Below are 10557 nucleotides of genomic sequence, written 5' to 3'. Positions count from 1 at the left end.
CCCTAAGATAAGATGGGACCTGATTATTCAAACCTTATAAGTAAGAAGAATAATTTTAAATTCTATTCTAGAATTAACAGGAAGCCAATGAAGAGAAGGCCAACACGGGTGAGATATGCTCTCTCCTGCTAGTCCCCGTCAGTACTCTAGCTGCAGCATTCTGAACCAACTGAAGGCTTTTTAGGGACTTTTAGGACAACCTGATAATAATGAATTACAATAGTCCAGCCTAGAGGAAATAAATGCATGAATTAGTTTTTCAGCATCACTCTGAGACAAGACCTTTCTGATTTTAGAGATATTGCGTAAATGCAAAAAGGCAGTCCTACATATTTGTTTAATATGCGCTCATGAAGACATATCCTGATCAAAAATGACTCCAAGATTTCTCACAGTATTACTAGAGATCAGGGAAATGCCATCCAGAGTAAAGATCTGGTTAGACACCATGCTTCTAAGATTTGTGGGGCCAAGTACAATAACTTCAGTTTTATCTGAGTTTAAAAGCAGGAAATTAGAGGTCATCCATGTCTTTATGTCTGTAAGACAATCCTGCAGTTTAGCTAATTGGTGTGTATCCTCTGGCTTCATGGATAGATAAAGCTGGGTATCATCTGCGTAACAATGAAAATTTAAGCAATAACCGTCTAATAATACTGCCTAAGGGAAGCATGTATAAAGTGAATAAAAATTGGTCCTAGCACAGAACCTTGTGGAACTCCATAATTAACTTTAGTCTGTGAAGAAGATTCCCATTTACATGAACAAACTGTAATCTATTAGACAAATATGATTCAAATCACCGCAGCGCAGTGCCTTTAATACCTATGACATGCTCTAATCTCTGTAATAAAAGCTAGTTCTAGTTAGAAGAGCTAAATTAGCCGTTAATAAGCCAACGGTACTAGCAAGCTAACAAGACAAATGTCATAGAATCTAATGACACTGAGTTTGTTTGACCTTTACTTTGGAGACCAAACATTCAACATAATCAAAATTCCATTTATTAATCCTATTAGCTCAACCAATAATTTTTTATCACTTTTTGCCAAAATTGAAGCAATTTTAACTTTTGAACCCTGTACAAACTTAAACTGACCTTTCTCACTTTTTTTTTTTTCCCAGTTTTTAACCAATAACTCCAGAACATTCAGTCATAGATAGTCCAAACTATAGCTTTTTGGAATCTTTATGATAAGACAAATAATGTGGTTTACTTTTAAAATTTGACCCCTGTGTAAATTTTCATTGACCCCTAAAATGCTACCTATTAAAAATTCAAGTGGCCCCTCTGTTTTTTCAAAAGAGCAATCTCTATGGAGTATTTGTGCCAAATTTGGTGCTTGTATCACCTTTAAAGATTGTTTCAGTTATTTGCTGCCACTGGAAGTGCAGGTTTAGGTTGCAAAGCTTTTGAAACAAATTAATATTTTTAATTTTTATGTGAAATAATGATTTATTTTCTTTTCAAAGCATGTTTTTGAGGTGGAAAGAGCAGTTGAAGCTAAATGTTAGCTTTGATACCCATAATCTGCTAACTAAAAAGTGAACTGTTGATTAACGTCAACTGCTAACACATTTAGCTGAAGCTACCAATAACTTTTATTGTATGAATTTAGCTTTGGCTTGTATTTTGTTGTTTGTTTAGCTCTAAAACCCTGAAACACAGACATAAAAAGCCCAAATTTTAATGTGCTGTAGCATCAATGTGGAGGTTCCCAAAAGGTTTAGCATCCCAAGATCAAACGATGATCATCTATACATCTTAATAATAAGATATATCTGAATAATTAAATTAATTGATTAAATTAAACAGTAGTTTCCATTCACATACAGTTTAATCACATAACAGAAAGTATTAAACAAATATCTAAGAAATAACAACTATACAAATACAACCCCAATTCCAATGAAGTTGGACGTTGTGTTAAAATCTAAATAAAACAGAATACAATGATTTGCAAAACCTCTTCAACCTATTTTCAATTAAATGCACCACGAAGACAAGATAGTTAATGTTCAAACCGATGACTTTGTTTGTTTTTGTGCAAATATTTGCTCATTTTGAAATGGATGCCTGCAACACGTTTCAAAAAAGTTGGGACAAGTGGCACAAAGACTGGAAAGTTGATGAATGTTCAAAGAACACCTTTTGGAACATTCCACAGGTGGTCAGGTTAATTGGAACAGGTGAGGTCATGACTGGGTATAAAAGGAGCATCTCCAAAAGGCTCAGCTGTCACAAGCAAAGACGGGGCAAAGATCACCACTTTGTGAACAACTGATTAAAAAAATAGTCCAGGCGGTTTTAAGAACAAGTTTCTCAACGTTCAGTTGAAAGGAATTTAGGGATTCCATCATCGACAGTCCATAGATAATCAGGAGATTCAGACAATCTGGAGAACTTTCTACACGTAAGCAAGAAGGCCGAAAACCAACATTGAATGCCCGTGACCTTCGATCCCTCAGGTGGCACTGCATTAAAAACCAACATCATTGTGTAAAGGATCTTACCACGTGGGCTCAGGAATACTTCAGAAAACCATTGTCATTTAACACAGTTCGTCGCTACATCTACAAGTGCAAGTTAAAACTCTACCATGCAAAGTGAAAGCCATACTTCAACAACATCCAGAAACGCCGCCACCTTCTCTGGGCCTGAGCTCATTTGAAATGGACAGAGGCAAAGTGGAAAAGTGTGCTGTGGTCTGATGAGTCTACATTTCAGATTGTTTTTGGAAATCATGGACGTCGTGTCCTCCGGACAAAAGAGGAAAAAGACCATCCAGGTTGTTGCCAGTGCAAAGTTCAAAAGCCAGCATCTGTGATGGTATGGGGGTGTGTTAGTGCCCACGGCATGGGCAACTTACACATCTGTGATGGCACCATCAATGCTGAAAGGTACATCCAGGTTTTGGAGCAACACATGCTGCCATCCAAGGAACGTCTTTTTCAGGGACGTCCCTGCTTATTTCAGGAAGACAATGCCAAGCCACATTCTGCACGTGTTACAACAGTGTGGCTTCGTAGTAAAAGAGTGCAGGTACTAGACTTGTCTGCCTGCAGTCCAGACCTGTCGCTCATTGAAAATGTGTGGCGCATTATGAAGCACAAAATACAACAACAGAGACCCCGGACTGTTGAACAACTGAAGTCGTACATCAAGCAAAAATGGTCAAGAATTCCACTTACAAAGCTTCAACAATTAGTGTCCTCAGTTCCCAAACGCTTATTGAGTGTTGTTAGAAGGAAAGGTGATGTAACACAGTGGTAAACATACCACTTCCCAGCTTTTCTGAAACGTGTTACAGGCATCCATTTCAAAATGAGCAAATATTTGCACAAAAACAATAAAGTTTTTCCGTTTGAACATTAAATATCTTGTCTTTGTGGTGTATTCAACTGAATATAGGTTGAAGAGGATTTGAAAATCATTGTATTCTGCTTTTATTTACATTTTACACAACGTCCCAACTTTATTGGAATTGGGGTTGTACATGGAAAAAATTTTAACAATCTAATTACTGCATTTACTTTGGTTTGACTGCCTGCTCCTCCTGTACTCAAGGTGATGCTTGTTGCCTTTGCATGTTGTGTCAATTTCACTTTTTGGGTTTGTGTTTCAGCTGCAACAGAAACGAATATAAAATTTTGCAGTTTCGGCGGTGGTCAGATTAGCTACAAGTGGCAGCAAGCAGCAGAGGCAAAGTGATAATTTGCCATTAATTTTCAATGACAGTGGACATTTTGTAGCAATGAGACGACGATCATGCTTCCGCCAGCTCAGCGGGGCCAAAATAGGCCTGAAGTCTATTTTAATGCAAATGCTTAGCGATGTGACTCAACAACAGCCAATCAGAGTGAATAGGCAGCATAATGTCAGCTGGTTGTTCACTTGAATAAATAATCCAAGATAATCCTTGTTTTCACTCAGGGTCACCACAGCAGATTCACCGTGGATCTGCATGTTGAACTGGCACAAGGTTTATGCCAGATTCCCTTCCTGATGCAACTCCACATTATAGGGAGAAATGTGGCAGAGGTGGGGTTTAAACACGAACCTTTCAAGTGCATGAACCACTTGGCCACCACCCCACTACATCCCAGATTGCGGAAAATGCTCCAAAATAGCTGTGTTCTGTGTGGATCTAAGATGTATCAGGAACGCCCATCATGCGACAAAACCAAGTGCCTGTCACCTTCCTTTGTAGCTAATGTTACTTTAGCATTACAAACATTTTTGAACAGTAAAATTTATTTAAAAAATGCAACCTCACTTAAAGTTAACCAAAGATAAATTTAGTAGAAGCTAATTGGTCTGCTAATTGCTTTCAAAGTTAACTGAAAAGCTAATCCACTGATGAAAATGTTAAATTTGATAATTAGCTGTTACCTAACCATATCATATTTATTTTTATTGTTATTGTAATAATTATAGTCATAACAATAGCCATAACAATGTACATTGTATTTGTGGGATCAGATTTGACCACACTGAACAGACAACTGTGTGCCAAAGAAAATCATCAGCATAGAAGTTATCAACGACATAGAAGTTATCATCGGCATAGAACAGCATTTTGTGCCCTTGTGTAAGCATCAGACACAGTAAGTACACTGAGTTATAATGTTGCTGCCTGAATTAATATAATTTTGTTGTATTAGTACATCAGGAATAAGCATGTCGCAGGAAGTTTGTAATGTGCAACCCACGACATCTTCAGCTAGGTGTGGTTTATGCGGAAAGTTTCTGACATTAACCATATCTTGACCTATTTAAGTGTTCTTTGTGCACTTTTCCGATGATGCAGGGTTTTTTTTTTTTGATGATATTGTAAATGTTCCTCTGACCTAGAAAAGAACTTTTATACAACCTCAAACCAACCCACATGCAAAAGCCCACATTACAAACATAACATGGCCTCCATAGTCTGACACTGCCTCCATCATGTCTGAGCGCTTTTCAAACTTGATCCGAAATGTCATCTTTTTTTTTTGTTTGTTTGTTTGTTTCTTTTCTCAAATACACTTTGCTTTAAAGTTGCTAAAGAATCATCTTTGCTGTTTGTCTGAGAGTCCTTCCTGTGGTGACCTGAGGCCTCACAGTGTTTGTGACCTACAACACAAGTTCTTTAAACTGCTACAACTGACCGATTTTTGAGATGATGATTTTGAAACAAACATCAGCTCAAAGCGAAAAGAGGATTAAAGAGCTCTTGTTGTCTGGTTCCCCATGAGTGTAACAACTAAATTATGTCATAGCGCTGTATGTTTTGCCATTGTAGTTGTTGCTGTTCATGTTTATATGTGTCTAAAATACAACACATTTTTATTTGTTCAAATTTCATACTACATACATATATATATATATATATATATATATATATATATATATATACACGATACACTTTATTGTCCCTTCCGGGAAATTTGTCTTGGACTCCAAAAGCTGCAAAAAAAACTGCCATGACATAATTACATGACTCATGCATATCAATCACAATCAATCAATTTTTTTTATATAGCGCCAAATCACAACAAACAGTTGCCCCAAGGCGCTTTATATTGTAAGGCAAGGCCATACATAATTATGTAAAACCCCAACGGTCAAAACGACCCCCTGTGAGCAAGCACTTGGCTACAGGGAAGGAAAAACTCCCTTTTAACAGGAAGAAACCTCCAGCAGAACCAGGCTCAGGGAGGGGCAGTCTTCTGCTGGGACTGGTTGGGGCTGAGGGAGAGAACCGGGAAAAAGACATGCTGTGGAGGGGACCAGAGATTGATCACTAATGATTAAATGCAGAGTGGTGCATACAGAGCAAAAAGAGAAAGAAACAGTGCATCATGGGAACCCCCCAGCAGTCTACGTCTATAGCAGCATAACTAAGGGATGGTTCAGGGTCACCTTATCCAGCCCTAACTAAAGCTTTAGCAAAAAGGAAAGTTTTAAGCCTAATCTTAAAAGTAGAGAGGGTGTCTGTCTCCCTGATCTGAATTGGGAGCTGGTTCCACAGGAGAGGAGCCTGAAAGCTGAAGGCTCTGCCTCCCATTCTACTCTTACAAACCCTAGGAACTACAAGTAAGCCTGCAGTCTGAGAGCGAAGCGCTCTATTGGGGTGATATGGTACTACGAGGTCCCTAAGATAAGATGGGACCTGATTATTCAAAACCTTAAGTAAGAAGAAGAATTTTAAATTCTATTCTAGAATTAACAGGAAGCCAATGAAGAGAGGCCAATATGGGTGAGATATGCTCTCTCCTTCTAGTCCCCGTCAGTACTCTAGCTGCAGCATTTTGAATTAACTGAAGGCTTTTTAGGGAACTTTTAGGACAACCTGATAATAATGAATTACAATAGTCCAGCCTAGAGGAAATAAATGCATGAATTAGTTTTTCAGCATCACTCTGAGACAAGACCTTTCTGATTTTAGAGATATTGCGTAAATGCAAAAAAGCAGTCCTACATATTTGTTTAATATGCGCTTTGAATGACATATCCTGATCAAAAATGACTCCAAGATTTCTCACAGTATTACTAGAGGTCAGGGTAATGCCATCCAGAGTAAGGATCTGGTTAGACACCATGTTTCTAAGATTTGTGGGGCCAAGTACAATAACTTCAGTTTTATCTGAGTTGAAAGCAGGAAATTAGAGGTCATCCATGTCTTTATGTCTGTAAGACAATCCTGCAGTTTAGCTAATTGGTGTGTGTCCTCTGGCTTCATGGATAGATAAAGCTGGGTATCATCTGCGTAACAATGAAAATTTAAGCAATACCGTCTAATAATACTGCCTAAGGGAAGCATATAAAGTGAATAAAATTGGTCCTAGCACAGAACCTGTGGAACTCCATAATTAACTTTAGTCTGTGAAGAAGATTCCCCATTTACATGAACAATTATTATTATATTATATATATTATATTATATATATATTACATAACTTAATACACACACCAGTCATACATATTGCACATCCCTAATACACATATCCAAATTGCACATACCCCTATTACACAGCAGTCTCACACAAATAATTCATACATATTGTACATATCCCTAAACACATACCCCTCCTGCACAGCCGTCTCCCACATATGGTTAAGGAAAATACTGACAGTGAATAAATAACACTAAAATAGCAATGCCACCATGTCATTAACGCACAATCCTACTACCTATTCCAGGAACCACTATTTAAGACTCTAACTGACGTGGGCACAAATGAGTTTTTAAAGTGATTAAGTCTGCACTGAGGGACTCTGTATGGCCTACCAGACGGTAGGAGTTCATACTCAGGATAGAGGATGTGGGAAGGATCTGACAAAGCTGGCTGGCTTGTTTGAGAACAGACTGTTCATACATGGACTGCAGGAAGAGTTTCCTGTCCTCCCTACAACTTTCATAGCAGTCTTTACCAGACGAGCAAGCTTAGATTTTAACTGGACAGAGAGATTACCGTACCAAAATGACATCCCATACCGGATAATGCTTTCCAAACAACCTGATAAAACAGAAACAAGATGTTCTGGTCAACCCCAAACACCCTGAGTCTGCACAGAAAATATAACCTCTGCTGTAAACGAGAGCATAAGTTATTGACATGTGTTTCCCAGCTGAACTGTTATCTAAGTAAATGCCTAAATACCTGTAAAAGCTGACCTGACTGATTTCTTTATCATGGATTACCAGGGGGTATGATCACCAATAGAACGAGGGTCAATTATCATCTCCTTAGTTTTCTTTACATTTATGGTAAGAAAGTTAGCATCGCACCAGTGGACAAAGACTGCACCTGCATACACACATTATCTATCTATCTATCTATCTATCTATCTATCTATCTATCTATCTATCTATCTATCTATCTATCTATCTATCTATCTATCTATCTATCTATCTATCTATCTATCTATCTATCTATCTATCTATCTATCTATCTATCTATCTATCTATCTATCTATCTCTATCTATATATATATATATCTATATATATATATAGTTATTTATTTATTTATCTTAAAATGAATAGCTATTCCATTTTAATTATTTTAATTTGTGGTAAATTATTAAAATTAAATAACTTTATCATATATTTGATTAAAAATATGTGTGTCAAAAGGTACCTAATGTCTAATATTTCTAAATAAATGAGAAAATGCATGACCACTTTAACTTTTCACCTTTAAATAAATTATTTCTTTTAAATGAGTAAAGTACATCATTCGTTTTAGGTGGGCTTCTGTGAATTATAAGAAAATGAAAGTGTATTTAATCAGGTTACATTTTATTTTATTGTGCAGTCATCAATGTCCATCTTTGTGTTTTCATGTACCGGGCAGAACAATAGCGCATGTTTTTAGTTTTGTTCGAATAGGTACAGGGTATTTTAAATGTGATTTTCTGTTGACCCATGGGGAGGAAAAAACATCAAACACTACCAAGGTGAAATCCAGATTGATTGTACCTACTAGATTGGCTAGCCGGATGCCCCTTGGCTGACCTGGTAGGGTATTGGCCTTGTGAGTGAGAAGTCATGTTTGAAGCCCACCAGGAGCCACAAAGATATACCACTTGTGTACAATTACAGTTTTACCAAAAAAAAAAAAAAAAAAAGATTCTTGGGTGGCTCAGATCATTCTACAGATTGATCTATCTAGATTTCGCATATGAAAGTGAAATGCACTTCCTCCCCCTTCATCTCCTTTTAGGTCACACGCACCAACCGCCCCCACACACTCACACAGCTCACGCATGCACACACAGATATACACACACGCAAATTTTGGTTTTAAATTGTTTTGATGTTCTGATTTAAGCCTAAAGCAGAGTTTACACAAGGTTCTCATGTGTTTGATCATGTCTTAACCTGTCGAGCATGCCTGCATATAATGCTATTTCTGTTCCTGTATTACTCATTCCTTTATATCAGGAGCTGGAAGCAGTTTATCGAGAAATAAGAGACAACTTGGACATGTTTATATGTCCTTCTCCTGTACAAACGACACATCGGAATTGAATCAAACTTGGCACACACATACTTTGTCGTACAGGTGACTGACATAGGTTATTGAGTATAACCCCAATTCCAGTGAAGTTGGGGTGTTGTGTAAAATGTAAATTAAAAACAGAATACAATGATTTGCAAATCCTCTTCAACCTATATTCATTTGAATACACCACAAAGGCAAGCTATTTAATATTCAAACTGATAAACTTTATTGTTTTGTGCAAATATTTGCTCATTTGAAATAGATGCCTGCAACATGTTTCAAAAAAGTTGGGACAGTGGTATGTGTGTTACATCACCTTTCTTTCTAACAACACTCAATAAGCGTTTGGGAACTGAGGACAGTAATTGTTGAAGCTTTGTAGGTGGAATTCTTTTCCATTCTTGCTTGATGTTCGACTTCAGTTGTTCAACAGTCTGGAGTCTCCATTGTCGTATTTTGCACTTCATAATGTGCCACACATTTTCAATGGGCGACAGGTCTGGACTGCAGGCAGGCCAGTCTAGTACCCGCACTTTTTTAGTACCAAGCCATGCTGTTGTAACACGTGCAGAATGTGGTTTGGCATTGTCTCGCTGAAATAAGCAGGGACGCCCCTGAAAAAGATGTTCCTTGGATGGCAGCATGTGTTGCTTCAAAACCTGGATGTACCTTTCAGCATTGATGGTGTACCCTTCAGGGCTGACAATTTTTTTTTACCCCTGAAGGGTAACTTTTCAGAAGAACAGACAACCTTGAACTACTTACAGCAGCGAAGGTAGAGACCAATACAGTCTATGACACTGATCTCATAGATCACATTCGGGCTTCCCCAGACTTGCTTGACGGATTCTGGGAAGGACATGGTGACAGCCAATCAGAGCAGAGAGGTACCGTGATGTCACTGGCTGGTCTCTCTCTGGCTGCTTATCCAACATGGCGGAAACCCTCTAAAACTGCTGTGTTTTTGTATAAATCTAACATGCTTCTGGGATGACTGTAATACATTTTTGTGTAGGCCATGGTACACTGAGGCAGGATTTGTTTCATCACCTTAGGCGGTACTGAAAACCTGCTTGGCCCATGGACTATAGATCACGCAATTCATTTTGAAGGCTTTGGAGTGTTTGAACCAAAACTAAACTGCATTTTAACCTGAATCAGTTCTCTATTTAAAAACAAAACAAAACAAAAAAACAAAGACATAATTCTTCAACACAAAGCAAGAACCTCCTTTGATGACATCCCTGATTACAATGGGTCTGCTCAAAACTGGTGGGTTTACTAGATGGCACCAAGTCAAATAAGCCTGATTGTTACTGATTGAAGAACCCATTCCGTTTTGGTGAAAAAGGCTAACATAACCAACAACAGTGTTTGTCACAGTGTTGCTCTTTTAAAACGACAAAAAGACTGTGTTCAGAGCATCATTTTTCTATCAAAGTGAGACAGAGTGGCATTTTATCTTGGCCTCAAACACACTTTGTCTGAGCAGGGAAACCTCACAAGCAGCAGTCACACAGACTGTTACCTAGTGCAAACGCAGATGGCATCAGATTTATGCACAA

Source organism: Thalassophryne amazonica, chromosome 12, assembly GCF_902500255.1.
Source record: "Thalassophryne amazonica chromosome 12, fThaAma1.1, whole genome shotgun sequence".
Taxonomy (NCBI): domain Eukaryota; kingdom Metazoa; phylum Chordata; class Actinopteri; order Batrachoidiformes; family Batrachoididae; genus Thalassophryne; species Thalassophryne amazonica.
Note: the sequence above shows the minus strand (reverse complement) of the source record.